The sequence below is a fragment of the Palaemon carinicauda genome, chromosome 17 (assembly GCF_036898095.1).
Source record: "Palaemon carinicauda isolate YSFRI2023 chromosome 17, ASM3689809v2, whole genome shotgun sequence".
In the NCBI taxonomy this organism is placed as follows: Eukaryota; Metazoa; Arthropoda; class Malacostraca; order Decapoda; family Palaemonidae; genus Palaemon; species Palaemon carinicauda.
This window is the reverse complement of record NC_090741.1, coordinates 102,834,960-102,851,470: the sequence shown is the minus strand read 5'-3', so window position 1 is coordinate 102,851,470 and position 16,511 is coordinate 102,834,960. Positions and strand designations below refer to the sequence as shown.

At 47.9% G+C, this 16,511-nt stretch overlaps 1 protein-coding gene across 1 annotated transcript in view; it reads right to left on the bottom strand.

Moving 5' to 3' along the window:
* The window catches only part of LOC137656872 (uncharacterized), a 110,566-nt gene that overhangs the window by 6,588 nt on the left and 87,467 nt on the right, over positions 1-16,511 (bottom strand). The gene's annotated exons all lie outside the window — the stretch shown is intronic.

Genomic DNA, 16,511 nt, shown 5'->3' with positions numbered 1-16,511 from the left:
GATTCATAGAGCTGTACCAAATTTTTTGGGGAAGTAATAAAATAAATAATTGACTATGGCATAGGTGATAAAAAATAAATTATAAATAAATACAACTGTAAACAAAGGTTCAAATTTTATTTATTAGACCTGCACTGTACTTGAAGATCTTAAAACTCCTAGAAATAGGGAAATAATTCGATGAAATGTAGTAGTGGTGGTATTGGTGGTGGTGGTGGTGGGGGGTGGGGGGCAGGGGGCAGTAGCTGTAGTGAACAAAACCTCGTAGTAACGGGGGATTTTGAAGAGGGAGAAGTCTAATTGGAAAGGGACCTCTGGTAGTGGTATCACTCGCCCCAGTTTTAATACCGACACCCTTTAGGGGCGAGCGAGCTGGGTATATTCCTGGCATTCCATGCAAAATTTTTCTCTGGTATATTTAGCAGTATTTATACCTTTGAAATGGTGCTTTAAAGAGCATTTCACAGGACGACACAGGTTCCTCGCCCAGAAATAGATTTTTCCTTCGTCAAAATCCCTTTTTTCAGACCAAAGCATAAATCTCTTTTTGTCTTCTAAAAACAATCTGCTCACATAAAATATGTTTAACTTTTAAAACGTATCACAGTTATTAAACTTGCCAACTACTACATGTGGAGTGCACATTAAAAACCCATGGGTTAATCTCGTTTGACCAATACATAACCTTGTTGACATTACTATAGCTCTTTACTCTCTCTGAGTATGTGATTCACATGAGGACACAATGGGTTTGATTTGTTTCAGCATATTATCCAATTCGTATTTCCAAATTTTGCCATTTTGTCATATCAAGTGCTTACTTGCAGTACCAATTTGATTTTTATCAGATTATTTAGACAAACATTCAAACTCTTTGGTAAACATTTTTATAATAAATCTAATAGAACACTTAATAAATACTGTATTCTTATACTGGGCTACGTATACTTCAAGGGCCACTTTAATGAGAAAAATAGTTCGAAAAAGTTTTGAGCTTGTCAAGATCAAAGCTTTATTTATCTTATTATTTGCTCTTAACCATATCAATTTATTTCTCTAGATTATAGGAAAATGGAAGGGTTTAGAAATGAATATTGTATACTGTATAGTAAATATTGAAATAAATTTTATAATGAAAATTTGATTTATTTAAATGGACCTACCCAAATATTCATATATTGAATGCCCCATTTAGTTCAATGAAGAGATGGTGGTAATCCACTATAACTAAAATCCACCTCAATGACAACATAAGAAAGATCCCTTGATTGCTTTTTGCCTGTAATACGATCTTCTACTCTCATTACTTTTTACAGCTTTAGGATGGTTTCAGCCTTAGGGCATCTCTTCTTGCTGCAAATGTCATTAGAAGTACCTCAGAGGAGACTAACTGCAGTACAATCAGTAAGGGTAATTGTCTATGTGCAGGGATCTTTGCCATATAATAAAGGAAGGGCTAACAAATAATAATAATAATAAAAAAATTAAGGAGTCCCCTCTACACAAAAATTGGACCCCAGGAAATTGAGAGGGTGAATAAGGAACAAATAAGTAAGACTTCCATTTAGTTCCAGTTAGAATGTTCCCATGAAGACTAAAGGAAGCAACACATGGCATGAGCCACAAATTATTTAGATATCCTTCAAATACAGAATTGCAAACCTCCACTGAGTGGCACTTACAATTCTATCAAGGAAGTCATATCTAAAAACAAGTTGGGAGACATGGCCACTCTCTTAATATCAAGGACTCTTACTTCTAGCAAGGGTAAAAAAATGTCATCTAATCATGGGGATCCTCAATTGTCAACCTCTTTAATAAGGACACAACATTTTTAGACAGATGAACTGAATTATTTTTATTACTGTAAGATAAGACTTTTTACCTTATCTTTAAAGACATCTCATATTGGCCTCCATTAACAAATGATTCCAGACCAGGCAACGATACATGCCTGGTTAGGCTGGCTTTAGGTTTTGTAGTAATTCTTTATCCTGAATTTTGGCAAAAGAGACAGGCCTCTAGTGCTTAGTAGAAAATTAAGCCAATTTTGCAAGATTGAAGATGTCACTTAATTCTTACCCTCTTAGCAAGGGCAAGAGCTAAAAGGAAATGGGTATTCACTGATAGTTCTTTACACTAAAGTGAGTGAGTGTGTTTATAAGACCCAAGAAAATATTCAAGTGCCATATCTAGATTACAAGAGATATACATAGAGGTAGGAGGGACTTCAATTATAAGGCATCTGACCAGGTTTCTGATGTCTGGACTTTGGATATGGCCAAGTGTGCTCAAGAACGAATATCAACATAATACTAGAGTGTATCCTTCCTACTGAGGTGTTCTTAGTACACCCAAAGCAGCATAAAATTTTATATGGTTTAAAGGTGTTGGTAGACAACATTCTTTCAGACTTACAATGCTTGAGGTACAGTCTCCTGGAGTTGATATAGGAAGTTTATGGACTTGTTTTGAGGCAATAATAAAGTTTAGTGGCCGATGAAAATCCCTTTGCTTGGTGAAGAATCTCTAAGCTGTCCGAAAAAGTTAAGAGGGTTTTGATGTACGTTATATCATTAAAGTGAAGCTGTTAAACAGACCTCTCCTGGGTGGTGATGACCAAGGGGACGATTTGACATGAGAGGCCACAGGTCTGGGGATCATTTACTCCTGGGCCAAAATGGGGAGATGGGGGGTCATTCTGCCATTGGTATAAGTTTTTAACTTTGTCCCAAAAGCTGAATTTGAGTAACATACACAGACTGCTCATGCTAGAGGGTCTGGGACTGCAGAGCAGTAAAATGTTCATCTTCATTCTGGCTGAGAGAAGTGGGACTTCCTCAGAACTTCTGCACTTGTTGGTACATAAGGGGGTGTAATGATCACTCTCTTAAGAGTTGGATTAATCTGCTCAACTGGTTTGCTAGGAAATTCAGTTTACCCTGGTACAAACTGTGGGATCTGGGTAACATGTCTCACTTTTGTCCAGCAAAGAAGAAAGAAGGTCTTGGACTTTGTGCCTCCTTGTTTCCAGACTTGTAAAGTGGAGAGATTGGGATCATTGGCCACCAAAGCCCAAACAAGCAACAGCACAACACCTATAAACGGGGACTCTCGCTCATGTGGCCATCCAATTATTATTACTACCTAAGCTACAACCCTAGTTAGAAAAGTAGGATGATATAATCCTAAGGGCTCCAACAGGGAAAAATAGCCCAGTGAGGAAAGGAAATAGGGAAATAAATAAACTATATGAGAAGTAACAAATAATGAATATAAAATATCTAGAACAGTAACAACATTAATAAACATCTGTCATATATAAACTATTTAGAGATTTATAACAGCTTGTTCAACATTTCCTATGCGCCAACAGGTGTAGGAGAAGATGATGATGATGATGTTCAACATAAAACATTCACTGAAATTTTGAAGTTCTGAAGTTCCAATGATTTAACTATCTGATTAGGAGGATCATTCCAAAATCTAGTCACAGCTGGAATAAAACTTCTAGATCTAGAATACTGAGTAGTATTGAGCCTTATGATGGAAAAGACCAGACTGTTACAATTAACTACAGGATGGGAAGATCCAAATGGAAAGGATGGTCAATATTAGAAAAATCTTATGCAATATGCATAAAGAACAAACTGAAGGACAGCCAGAGATTGATATCCCGATCAGGAATAAGAAACTTAATAGACAGCCAGTTCTTGTCCAACAAATTAAAATGAGATTCAGCAGATGTAGACCAGACAGGAGAACAATACTTGAAACACGGCTGAAAGAAATATGATATTTTAATTATAAAATAAATTTTTGAATATACTTACCCGGTGAATATATAATAGCTGCAACTCTGTTGCTCGACAGACACATACATAAAAAACTCGCGAGCGATCGCTATGCAGGTTGCGGGTGTGCCCACCAGCGCCAACTGTCGGCCAGATACCACTCTCGGATGTAAACAAAACCTTCAATTTCTTCTCATCCCACTGCGTCTCTATGGAGGAAGGGAGGGTCGTTTAATTTATATATTCACCGGGTAAGTATATTCAAAAATTTATTTTATAATTAAAATATCATTTTTAAATATTTAACTTAGCCGGTGAATATATAATAGCTGATTCACACCCAAGGAGGTGGGTAGAGACCAGAGTTAAATATGTTTACATCGTATAAGCTAAGAGTTTTTTCATTTTGACAGTTATCAATATAACAAAACCAAAATAAATAGGTACCTGGTAAGGAAGTCGACTTAGACGATTACTCTGCCTTGTAAGTACGTCTTCCTTACGGAGCCCAGCGATCCTCTTAGGATGCTGACAGACTCCCAGGAGCTGAAGTATCAAGGGCTGCAACCCATACAACAGGACCTCATCAAACCCCTAATCTGGGCGCTCTCAAGAAATGACTTTGACCACCCGCCAAATCAACCAGGATGCGAAAGGCTTCTTAGCCTTCCGGACAACCCATAAAAACAACATTAAAAAACATTTCAAGAGACAGATTAAAAGGATATGGAATTAGGGAATTGTAGTGGTTGAGCCCTCACCCACTACTGCACTCGCTGCTACGAATGGTCCCAGTGTGTAGCAGTTCTCGTAAAGAGTCTGGACATCTTTCAAGTAAAATGACGCGAACACTGACTTGCTTCTCCAATAGGTTGCGTCCATGATACTTTGCAGAGATCTATTTTGCTTAAAGGCCACGGAAGTTGCTACAGCTCTAACCTCGTGCGTCTTAACCTTAAGCAAAGATCGGTCTTCCTCACTCAAGTGTGAATGAGCTTCTCGTATTAACAATCTGATAAAATATGACAAAGCATTCTTTGACATAGGCAAGGATGGTTTCTTAACCGAACACCATAACGCTTCAGATTGGCCTCGTAAAGGTTTAGTACGAGTTAAGTAGAACTTAAGAGCTCTAACAGGGCATAATACTCTTTCTAGTTCATTGCCTACGATCTCCGATAAGCTAGGAATATCGAAAGATTTAGGCCAAGGACGAGAAGGTAGCTCATTCTTGGCTAGGAAACCAAGCTGCAGAGAACAAGTAGCTTTTTCTGACGAAAACCCGATGTTCTTGCTGAAGGCATGAAGCTCACTGACTCTTTTAGCCAAGGCCAAGCATACCAGGAAAAGAGTCTTAAGAGTGAGATCTTTCAGGGAGGCTGAATGTAAAGGCTCAAACCTGTCTGACATGAGGAATCTTAGGACCACGTCTAAATTCCACCCAGGTGTAGCCAAACGACGTTCCTTAGAGGTCTCAAAAGACTTAAGGAGGTCTTGCAGATCTTTATTGTTGGAAAGATCTAAGCCTCTATGCCGAAAGACCGAGGCCAACATGCTTCAGTAGCCCTTGATCGTAGGAGCTGAAAGGGAGCGAACTTTTCTCAGGTATAAGAGAAAATCAGCTATTTGGGCTACAGAGGTACTGGACGAGGATACGGAAACTGACTTGCACCAGTCTCGGAAGACTTCCCACTTCGATTGGTAAACTCTAATGGTAGACGCTCTCCTCGCTCTAGCAATCGCACTGGCTGCCTCCTTCAAAAAGCCTCTAGCTCTCGAGAGTCTTTCGATAGTCTGAAGGCAGTCAGACGAAGAGCGTGGAGGCTTTGGTGTACCTTCTTTACGTGTGGCTGACGTAGAAGGTCTACTCTTAGAGGAAGACTTCTGGGAACGTCTACCAGCCATCGAAGTACCTCGGTGAACCATTCTCTCGCGGGCCAGAGGGGAGCAACTAACGTCAACCTTGTCCCTTCGTGAGAGGCGAATTTCTGCAGTACCTTGTTGACAATCTTGAATGGTGGGAATGCGTAAAGATCTAGGTGTGACCAATCTAGGAGGAAGGCATCTATATGTATTGCTGCTGGGTCTGGGACTGGAGAGCAATAGATTGGAAGCCTCTTGGTCAGCGAGGTTGCAAAGAGATCTATGGTGGGTTGACCCCAAGCCGCCCAAAGTCTCTTGCACACATCCTTGTGGAGGGTCCATTCGGTTGGAATTACTTGACCTTTCCGACTGAGACAATCCGCTAGGACGTTCAAGTCGCCCTGGATGAACCTCGTTACTAGGGAGATGCCTCGATCTTTTGACCAGATGAGCAGGTCCCTTGCGATCTCGTACAGAGTCAATGAGTGGGTACCTCCCTGTTTGGAAATGTACGCCAAGGCCGTGGTGTTGTCCGAGTTGACCTCCACCACCTTGCCTCGAAGGAGATTCTCGAAGCTTATCAAGGCCAGATGAACCGCCAAAAGCTCCTTGCTGTTGATATGCATGCTCCTCTGACTCGAGTTCCACAGACCTGAGCATTCCCGACCGTCCAGCGTCGCGCCCCAGCCCAAGTCCGATGCGTCCGAGAAGAGAACGTGGTTGGGTTTCTGAACTGCCAGGGGAAGACCCTCTCGTAGGCTGATATTGTCCTTCCACCAAGTCAGACAAGTCTTTATCTTTTCGGAAATCGGGATCGAGACCGCCTCTAGCGTCTTGTCCTTTTTCCAGTGAAAAGCCAGATGGAATTGTAGAGGTCGGAGGTGTAGCCTTCCTAGCGAGACAAATTGCTCCAGGGATGACAGCGTTCCTACCAGACTCATCCAAAGCCTGACTGAGCAGCGTTCTTTCTTCAACATCTTCTGGATGACGAGCAGGGCTTGATCTATTCTGGGGGCCGACGGAAAAGCCCGAAAAACTTGACTGTGAATCTCCATCCCTAAATACAGAATAGTTTGGGATGGGACCAGCTGTGACTTTTCCAAGTTGACTAGGAGTCCCAATTCCTTGGTCAGATCTAGAGTCCAATTGAGATCCTTCAGACAGCGATGACTGGAAGAGGCTCTGAGAAGCCAGTCGTCCAAATAAAGGGAGGCTCGGATGTCCGATAAATGGAGGAATTTTGCCACATTCCTCATAAGCCTCGTAAACACGAGAGGAGCTGTGCTTAGGCCAAAGCACAGGGCCCGAAACTGGTACACCACATCGTCGAAGACGAATCTCAGAAAAGGTTGGGAGTCTGAGTGAATGGGGATGTGGAAGTAAGCGTCCCTTAGGTCTAGAGAGACCATCCAGTCTCCCTTTCTGACCGCTGCTAGGACTGACTTTGTGGTCTCCATGGTAAACTTCGTCTTTGTGACAAAGACATTCAGAGCACTGACGTCTAGCACCGGTCTCCAACCTCCTGTCTTCTTTGATACTAGGAAGAGACGGTTGTAAAACCCAGGTGATTGAAGGTCCGAGACTTTGACCACCGCTCCCTTCTCTAGCAAAAGAGACACTTCCAGTTTCAGGGCTTGTCTCTTTTCTTCCTCTCGGTACCTGGGAGAGAGATCGATGGGGGACGTCGCTAGAGGAGGTCTGCGTACAAAAGGGATTTTGTACCCCTCTCTGAGCAACCTCACAGATTGTTGATCTGCGCCTCTCTTCTCCCAGGCTTGCCAGAAGTTCTTGAGTCTGGCACCTACTGCTGTCTGAAGTTGCGGGCAGTCAGACTCTGCCCTTAGAGGACTTGGATCCTTTCCTCTTTCCTCTCTTCCCTTCGGCACGAGCACCTCCCCTGCTGGAGGCTCTGCCACGAAAGGGCGGGATAAACCTGGACGCTGGGGTGTCTATCCTAGGTCTAGCAGACAAGGCAGGCAAAGGGGGAGCTTTGCGAGCTGAGGACGCAACTAAATCGTGGGTGTCCTTCTGCACTAAAGACAAGGCAATTTCCTTAACCAAGACTTCAGGAAACAAGCACTTAGACAAGGGCGCAAAGAGTAGCTCAGATCTTTGGCATGGCGTCACTCCTGCTGACAGAAAAGAGCACAGAGACTCTCGTTTCTTAAGGACTCCGGACGTGAATGAAGCGGCAAGCTCGTTGGACCCATCGCGGACGGCCTTGTCCATGCAGGACATAATGAGTAAGGAAACATCCCTATCGGCAGATGAGATTTTCCTACTCAGGGCTCCCAAACACCAGTCCAGGAAGTTAAAGACTTCAAATGCCCTAAATATGCCTTTAAGAAGGTGGTCCAGGTCCGAGGGTGACCAACTAATCTTCGAGCGTCTCATGGCAAGGCGGCGGGGAGAGTCTACAAGACTTGAGAAGTCGCCCTGGGCAGAGGCAGGAACTCCCAAGCCGAGAACTTCTCCCGTGGCATACCAGACGCTCGATCTAGACGAGAGTTTAGATGGGGGGAAGGCAAATGCCGTCTTCCCTAAACTCCCCTTGGTCTCTAACCAATCGCCTAACAGCCGTAAAGCTCTCTTGGATGAGCGAGAGAGAACGAGTTTCGTAAAGGCAGGCATGGTAGCAGGAACGCCTAAGACAAACTCGGACGGCGGCGAACGAGGAGCCACAGAAATAAAGTGATCAGGGAACAACTCTTTAAAAACAACCATGACTTTTCTAAAGTCCAAGGATGGTTGAACTGCTTTAGGCTCATCTAATTCTGAAGGCTGATCCTCAGGCTGTGGTTCAGCAACGTCCTCATCTGACAGTTCCTCATCCGATAACTGATGAGAAAACGGCAAAGGTGTAGGCAACGTTTGACTCGCAGAGTCCGGTCGCACTGGTGCATACGTGACGGAGCCAGACGCAGCGTCCTGGAACTGCTGAACAGTCTGGGAACTGTCAACAACAACAGGTGCGCGAGGACGCACAGCGTCCACCCGAGACTGTTTAGACCGTCTGGGTTGTGCAGTCAACACCATACCGGGTTGCGGAGGTTGACGCACAGCGTCAAAACAAGTCAACTCTGATGGTTGGTGAACGTCCTGAACGTCACCAATCGCATCAGTGCGTTGCCAAACGTCAACGTGCGGCTGGAAATCCACACTGGGTCGCATCGGTGGAGGTACCACCCCAACTGGTTGACGCGAGAAAGCTACATCCACGTCAACAGGACGCACAACAGAACGCTTGGATGGCTGATGGCCAGTAGGTTCAACGGAAACCTTCTCAGCGTTGTAGTCCTCCATCAAGGACGCAAGCTTAGACTGCATGTCTTGCAGTAACACCCATTGAGGGTCTACGGAAGCAGGTGCGGTAACAGACGGGGTTAGCGAATGAGACGGCACAACTTTGCCTCTCTTAGGCGGCGAGCAGTCATCAGATGACGGCAACGGGTCTGAACTGTCCCAGTGGCTACATCCGGGACGTTGGACTTGTCCTGAAGGGACCGACTTACGTTTTAAAGGTCTAGAGACCTTGGTCCAAGGTTTCTTACGTGAAACACCTTCGGACGACGAGGTAAAAATGGGCTCTCTCGTCTTATGGTAGGGGCGATCTTGACGAGATACGCCTGATACCAAAGAGGGAACGTCTGTTCGCTGATCAAGGCCTCTCGAACCCATAAGTCGTACGACATTGCTTCTCCCCTGGGCTTGGGAGCTTGCAAGAGGTCCCGGACTAGGTGGAGGACAGGCACGAACAGACGAACCCTCGGTCGCAACACTGTTCACAACACTTTGCGTAACACTAGGCACTTTGACACTTTCCGCCGTGGCACTTTGGCACTTGAGTTCCTTCACGTCCGCCATGAGTTGATTCCGGTCACTTGCTAAAGCCTCAACTCTCTCCCCCAAGGCATGAATAGCACGCATCATGTCTTGCATAGACGGTTCCTGAGTGCTAGGAGGGGGGTTAGGAACAACCACTACAGGGGAAGGATTAGGTTCAGGGGCATGTGGAGAGGAAAAATCTACAGACCTAGAAGAACTTCTCCTTACCCTATCTCTCTCTAGTCTGCGTGTATATTTATCAAATTCGATCCAATCGAATTCCGAAAGGCCCACGCATTCCTCACACCGATCTCCCAATTGACAGGTTTTACCCCGACAATTGGAACAAACAGTGTGAGGGTCGAGAGAAGCCTTTGGAAGACGCCTATTACAGTCCCTAGCATTACACTTTCGAAACTTGGGAACTTGAGAAGGGTCAGCCATTTTGAATTAGTCAAGGGAAAATTCCAAAAAAAAATCTAAGTCATCAACAATTAATCCGATTCAAAAAAGAGTTCAAGGATTTATTTGAAGAAAAACACCTGTACTGCGAAAGCTCAAACCAAATTAAAGTACTTCACCAAATATGATGGGAAAAACTCCAGGTTCTACAGCGAGTAAAAGTACGTCTTGTCGACACGTCGACAGAGAAGAAATTGAAGGTTTTGTTTACATCCGAGAGTGGTATCTGGCCGACAGTTGGCGCTGGTGGGCACACCCGCAACCTGCATAGCGATCGCTCGCGAGTTTTTTATGTATGTGTCTGTCGAGCAACAGAGTTGCAGCTATTATATATTCACCGGCTAAGTTAAATATTTAAAAACTGTGATTTAAAAAAAAATCTTCAGAATAGTGTTCCCAGCCCTTACTTTTTAATGTAAGCATGATGTATGGTTTGTCAATTAAAACAAAGTTAGTGTTTATGCAGATGATGTTACTCTCTTTGCAATGATTCCATCTCCTGAATGTAGACCTGTGGTTACTGAATCTTTAGCAAATATTTAGCTAAAATTAGTGTATGGTGCCAATTAGGGGGAAGTTACACTAACAAAACTCAATGTATGAACATAAATAAAACTAAGCATCCCAAAAGTTAGCGAAGAGCCAAATAGACAGTAATGGGAAATGACCTTGTAAACATGACAAATTCGAAGATAATTTGTATTTTTCCTAACCATACAAACCTTAGCTATTTACAAAGGGTTATTACTTTTAGCGTAGCTGAAATGGCGAGCCATTAGAATTTAACGAGGGTGTATTACCCCCGCGCTAGTTAGCGGGGGGGTAGGGGAGTGGTAGCTAGCTACCCCTCCTCCCCCTTACACACAGGTGAATACTCACTTTCACTTAGAGGTAGGACTTGTCTTGGGGGACAGGGCTGGCGGGCAAATATGTGTAAATAGCTAAGGTTTGTATGGTTAGGAAAAATACAAATTATCTTCGAATTTGTCATTTGTTCCGTAACCGAAATACAAACCACGCTATTTACAAAGGGTGACTTATCCCTTAGGAAGGGTGGAAAGTCCCCAGCCATACTGGCTTTGGCTTTACCCGGGGACTCAGAATCCGAGTGAGTCGCACTCGAGAAAAGGAGTCCCTGCACCTCACAAGTTCCTTGCACCGCAAGGAACCATGTGGCCTACGTAAGCTTGTGTGTGAAGGAAGAAGTGTGACCCGTCCTAGGCAGTTGACCTGGAGTTCCAGAAGGAACTCTGGGTTAGGACGTTCCCAATACCACCTCGTCAGGGTATGGGGGACGCGACAGTATTGACTCAATACTCGGAACACAAGGAAGCATGGTTTACCTGCAGAGGTTCGAGGTCAGCTATGCAGAGACCAGGATGCTGCTTCCCCGTAGAGGGGATGATGAAGAAAGAAGTAAGGGCCAGACATACTTCTTTCGTTCATGCAGACTAAAACCTGATAACAATGCCCTCAACCTTCTGCTACCTGTCCAAAAAGGAGCCTGAGGTTAGACCAGCTGTTGTGTAGCCACCACAGAGCGATAGAAAACGTATCGAGACTCCAGTGGGTCACGCCCTGCAGGAAGCGGGCTGCGAAGGTCATCAGACGCTTCCAGACTCCAGCTTGTAGCACCTGCGTCACAGAGTAGTATTACTCGAAGGCGAGGGACGTTGCGATGTATCCAACATCGTGCTGTAGGGCGACGTGACGGGGGAGGGTCTGAAGACAGGTCGAGATGAATGTCCTTGAGTCCGGGCTGAAGAGGTATACTGGTGACTCTCCCCCCATGTCCTCCTTGTGTTCCCAAATCGGCTGCAACTGAGGCCAAACTGCAGCTGTTCCCAGCGCTAACCTCTCGATTCCTGTACTGGCAAGAAAGAGAAGGTCTTGGGACATCAGACACAGAATGGAGACTCAAAATCTTGAATGAATCGGACCGAAGGGTCGGGACCCTCAGATTCTGAGTCTAGCCAACAACTCAGGAGCGAGCCTGAATGTTGCCTTCTCCTCTTCCTTAGAAAGGGGGGGAGTAGTAAGAGACCAAGAAGATTGCTTACACACTGGCCGTGGCCAGAGTGAGCAGACGACCCAAGGCGGAATACAATCCGAGGCCTGTCGTAAAAGGGTCTTGAGAAGATCTCTTAAAGGACTAAAAGTCCGAGCCATGCTCCAAGTTGGAGGTCTTCCTCCGACTAGGGCAGGGACGATCGTAGCTTCGCATGAGCGAGGATAGATCCAGCGGGCAGGAAAAAGTTATTCCTTTAAGCCTGAAGGTCAGGGAAAGGCTGAGCGACAGGCTTCATTGCCAAGAGCGGAAAGGAGTTTCCTCCCGCCGAAAGGCAATAAGACCGTTATTGCTGGAGAAGAGGCCTCACGGGAAGAGGTATATCTCCCACGGCACCAACCACCTTAGACTCTTCACTTTGCCTGGGAGACCCCTGTGGATGACTATCGCAGATGACGCGACCTCCGTACCGCGACTGTAGCGGGTTGTCTCTTCTAGAGGAGGAAGCGTAGTGTCTCCAGGCATGAAGCCGAAGCGACGCCCCGGTTCGGGAGAGATGTCGCAGTGTGGTTGCTTGAGTAGTCTGCGCCGTGGGAGAAGCTCTCCCGGGAGTTCCGTCAGGGGAAGCAGAGGGTCCAGAAACCGTTCTGCGCATAGTCCCAGTGGAGCTCTCCCATTGAAAGGTTGACAGACAACCTGGTTTTGTTGAGACCCATTGTCCGCAGACAAAAAGGAGGGAAGACGCAGGCGTCGAAGTTGTCCCACCATCACCGGAATGCATCTTGCCAGAGTCTCGGGGTCTGAGACTGGGGGGAAAACTAACGGAAGCTTGAGGTTCCAAGCTGTCGCGATCAGGTCCCCCAGACCAGCACTTGCTGGTTACCCAAGGTCAAAGACCCTTAGGTACACTCTCTCTATGAGGCTCTGCTCGGATAGTCTGAGAGAAACATTCCCCTGCCTGGAATGAGAGAGCCGATGGTGGAATTGAGAGAATCTCAATCATCCCGGTATCTCTACTGCAAGATGTGAAGGTGTGAAAATGCGTCCCCTGCTGGTTAGCATGAAGTCGACACGCAACGGGGCGACTTGGCAGGAGCGGTAGGATCTGAAGAGGGGCCAGACTAAGGCCCTTAAGCCTGCCTGAATGACGGAGAGGTATCCTTCAGGTCTTGACCATAGGCCTGGACCGGAACATGCCCCCCCCCCCCCTTTCCTTTGACGAGTCCGAGAACCGCATCAAGAATGTGGGGAAAGGACGAGAATATCCACTACCATCAAGAGGCTCCATAGGTCAACACCCATTGCAGGTTTAATAGTTCCGCTGGTCCCATAGGGCCAGGGAGTCCGGTTAAACATTGCCTGAAGCCACCGGAACTTGGATCGCCCCACATGGAACTTATCCTGAGGCGACCGTTCGGACTATAAACGGGTCAATGAGGAAAGAAGAACTAGGAAACGTTCCAAGGTAGGGCTGAAAACTCTGCTTGACTGAGAACAGGTACTGCGACTCTCCTCAGTCTTGCCACAGTCAACCGAAAGGAAGGCTCGGAGGATGTGGTAACAGAATCTGGCGTCCCCAGGTGGTCACCCATCCAAGTACCGACGTTGCTTAACCTCGCTGGACGGACGAGAAGCGGGGTTTCCAACGTGGTAAGGCGGTTGACTCAATATCATGGCCAGATACTCCAGATGTTGAGGCAGAGGAAGAGAAGGCTCCAAGCAAAATACCATGAGCCCACACTCATGGTCAGCATTCGGAAGCTTTTCCCGGCGCTGAAGAAGGTCGAAACCCGAGCCTACCGGAGTTGACCAGCCCTCCAAACAGCAGAGGAGGCGGAAGTCTGCACCTGAGCGGCCAAAAGGAAGGCAGGGAGAGTTCTCTGGGGAAACACACCTGCTATGCCACGGCGGGATAGCCACACTGCATCATAAGCAGGAATACTTGCAGTTTAGGCTGAATTCGACGAGCACCCTGGAAGATGGATGGAATGGAAACTGAAAGTACCCGTCCTTCCGATCCAGGGTTAAAGGAGTCCTGTCGCCTCGTTACCAGTCTGATCGATTCTGCTGGTCTACGCTGGCCGAAGTTTGTTCGACAAACTTGATCAGGGCTGAGAGGTCGACTATGGACATCCCCTCTCAGATCCTTCCTTACAAGAAAGGATCGACTGAGGGGGCCGGGGGTGAAGCCGTCGATGATCCTAAGGAAGACCTTCGCCTAAGGTATGGATCATTCTGCCCAACCGGGCAACTCTGCTGATGCTATGGCATAGAGGTTCAGAGACACTGAATTCGCTGACAGAGACGGCAGGCGCGATATCCTTGGCTACTCACAGAGATTGTGCGGGAATGGGCATCGGGAAGCTGTCATTCGGATGAGTAACCTTAAGCATCCTCCCAGCGAAAAAACCTGCAATCCTAGAGTTCGTGAACTCCTTTTAGGACTATGCCCCCCCGGGGGAGTCTCCCGTGCCATCTGTTCCTGACAGGAGGAAACTGCAATTGGACACCTTGTCCCAGTTGTCGTAGCCGATAACTTAGGCCGACGTGGTTGAAAGAAAAGGGAGCTGGAGCCCTGCAGAGTCTGGAAGAAAGCGCCTTGGAGGAGTGAAACCCGAAGTCGATTTACTCCGCACAGCAGATGTTTAAGTCTCTGTCCTTGGGCAAAGACAAAACTCTTCTCAAGGATGGAAGGGTGTCTGAGGTCGTTGACCTCCACAGATGAGACACCCGAAGGAAGCCTTCAGTCAGTGCGTCCAGATGGTACAACATCGAGCTTGTCCGCAAGTAGATACTTAACGACGAAAGGCCAAGGTGCCTGAGCTCGAGAGGAGGAAAGTACCCTTGATCTTCCTGTAGCTTCCTTGAACCAAACCTCGGGCCGTAACCGAGGAGGGAAAGAACCTGGTAAGCTCCCAGAGGAAGAGGTAAGCAGTCACCCCTTGTCCGATGGAGAAATCTTCAACGGAAAGCCCCCCCGCCAAAAATCCTTCCAGGGCGGGAGAAGGAGAGAGTACTCGTGCAGGAGTGGGGACCCTCGAGACCGACCTCTTGGGAACCAACTTCGCCCTGGGGGAAGTCACCACGAAGTCCACTCCTCTCTTTCTCTTCAGCGTAGGAGAGACAGCCGCTGGTTTGTTACCCTGGCCGGTGAGTGCTGGTTTCATAACCCTCATTAACGCCCATGCCAGCGGATCAAACCATGTCTGCTGCTCCAAGGACACAGAGTCCGAAATCCTCGCTAAGGTGAAAGGGATCGGGCGATCCTTTGGAGAGGACACGACGGTTCCTGCCTGAAAAGAAGGTGGGAAGAATGCTGTACTGACCTGTCTTCGTCCTGCACTACCAACCTGTGCTTGGATGGAGGTGATCCCGAGTGCCGCCTAGGAGCAGGCGTCCCTGCTGCTACCACCGGCTGTGGAATTCGCCGCGAACTATGGTCGCGCGAGGGCGAACGGTCGCGCAAAGGCGAATGGTCGCGCGGGCGCACAGGCGAGTGGTCGCGCGGGCGCGCAGGCGAGCGGTCGCGAGGGCGCGCAGGCGAGCGATCGCGCGGGCGCGCAGGCGAGCGATCGCGCGGGCGCGCAGGCGAGCGATCGCGCGGGCGCGCAGGCGAATGGGCGTGACGGCGAGGGATCGTGCTGCCGCGTAGGTGAAGAAGATCGCTGGCGGTAAGCGATGGCGAGCAGCATGTGTAGGTGAATGATCGCGTGATAGGGTGCGATGGTGATCAGCATCCGCAAGAGGGCGAGCGTTCAGGGTTGTGCGATGAGGAGCAGCATGCGTAAGCGGGCAATCGTTCAGGGTTGTGCGATGGCGAGCAGCATGCGCAGGTGAATGATCGCGTGAAAGGGTGCGATGGTGATCAGCATCTGCAGGAGGGCGATCGTTCAGGGTGGTGCGATGAGGAGCAGCATGCGTAAGCGGGCAATCGTTCAGGGTTGTGCGATGGCGAGCAGCATGCGCAGGTGAATGATCGCGTGAAAGGGTGCGATGGTGATCAGCATCCGCAAGAGGGCGATCGTTCAGGGTTGTGCGATGAGGAGCAGCATGCGTAAGCGGGCAATCGTTCAGGGTTGTGCGATGGCGAGCAGCATGCGCAGGTGAATGATCGCGTGAAAGGGTGCGATGGTGATCAGCATCTGCAGGAGGGCGATCGTTCAGGGTGGTGCGATGAGGAGCAGCATGCGTAAGCGGGCAATCGTTCAGGGTTGTGCGATGGCGCGCAGTTGAGGGTCGCGCGATGGCGATCAGCATTCGCAGTTGAGGGTCGCGCGATGGCGATCAGCATCCGCAGTTGAGGGTCGCGCGATGGCGATCAGCATCCGCAGTTGAGGGTCGCGCGATGGCGATCAGCATCCGCAGTTGAGGGTCGCGCGATGGCGATCAGCATCCGCAGTTGAGGGTCGCGCGATGGCGATCAGCATCCGCAGTTGAGGGTCGCGCGATGGCGATCAGCATCTGCAGTTGAGGGTCGCGCGATGGCGATCAGCATCCGCAGTTGAGGGTCGCGCGATGGCGATCAGCATCCGCAGTTGAGGGTCGCGCGATGGCGATCA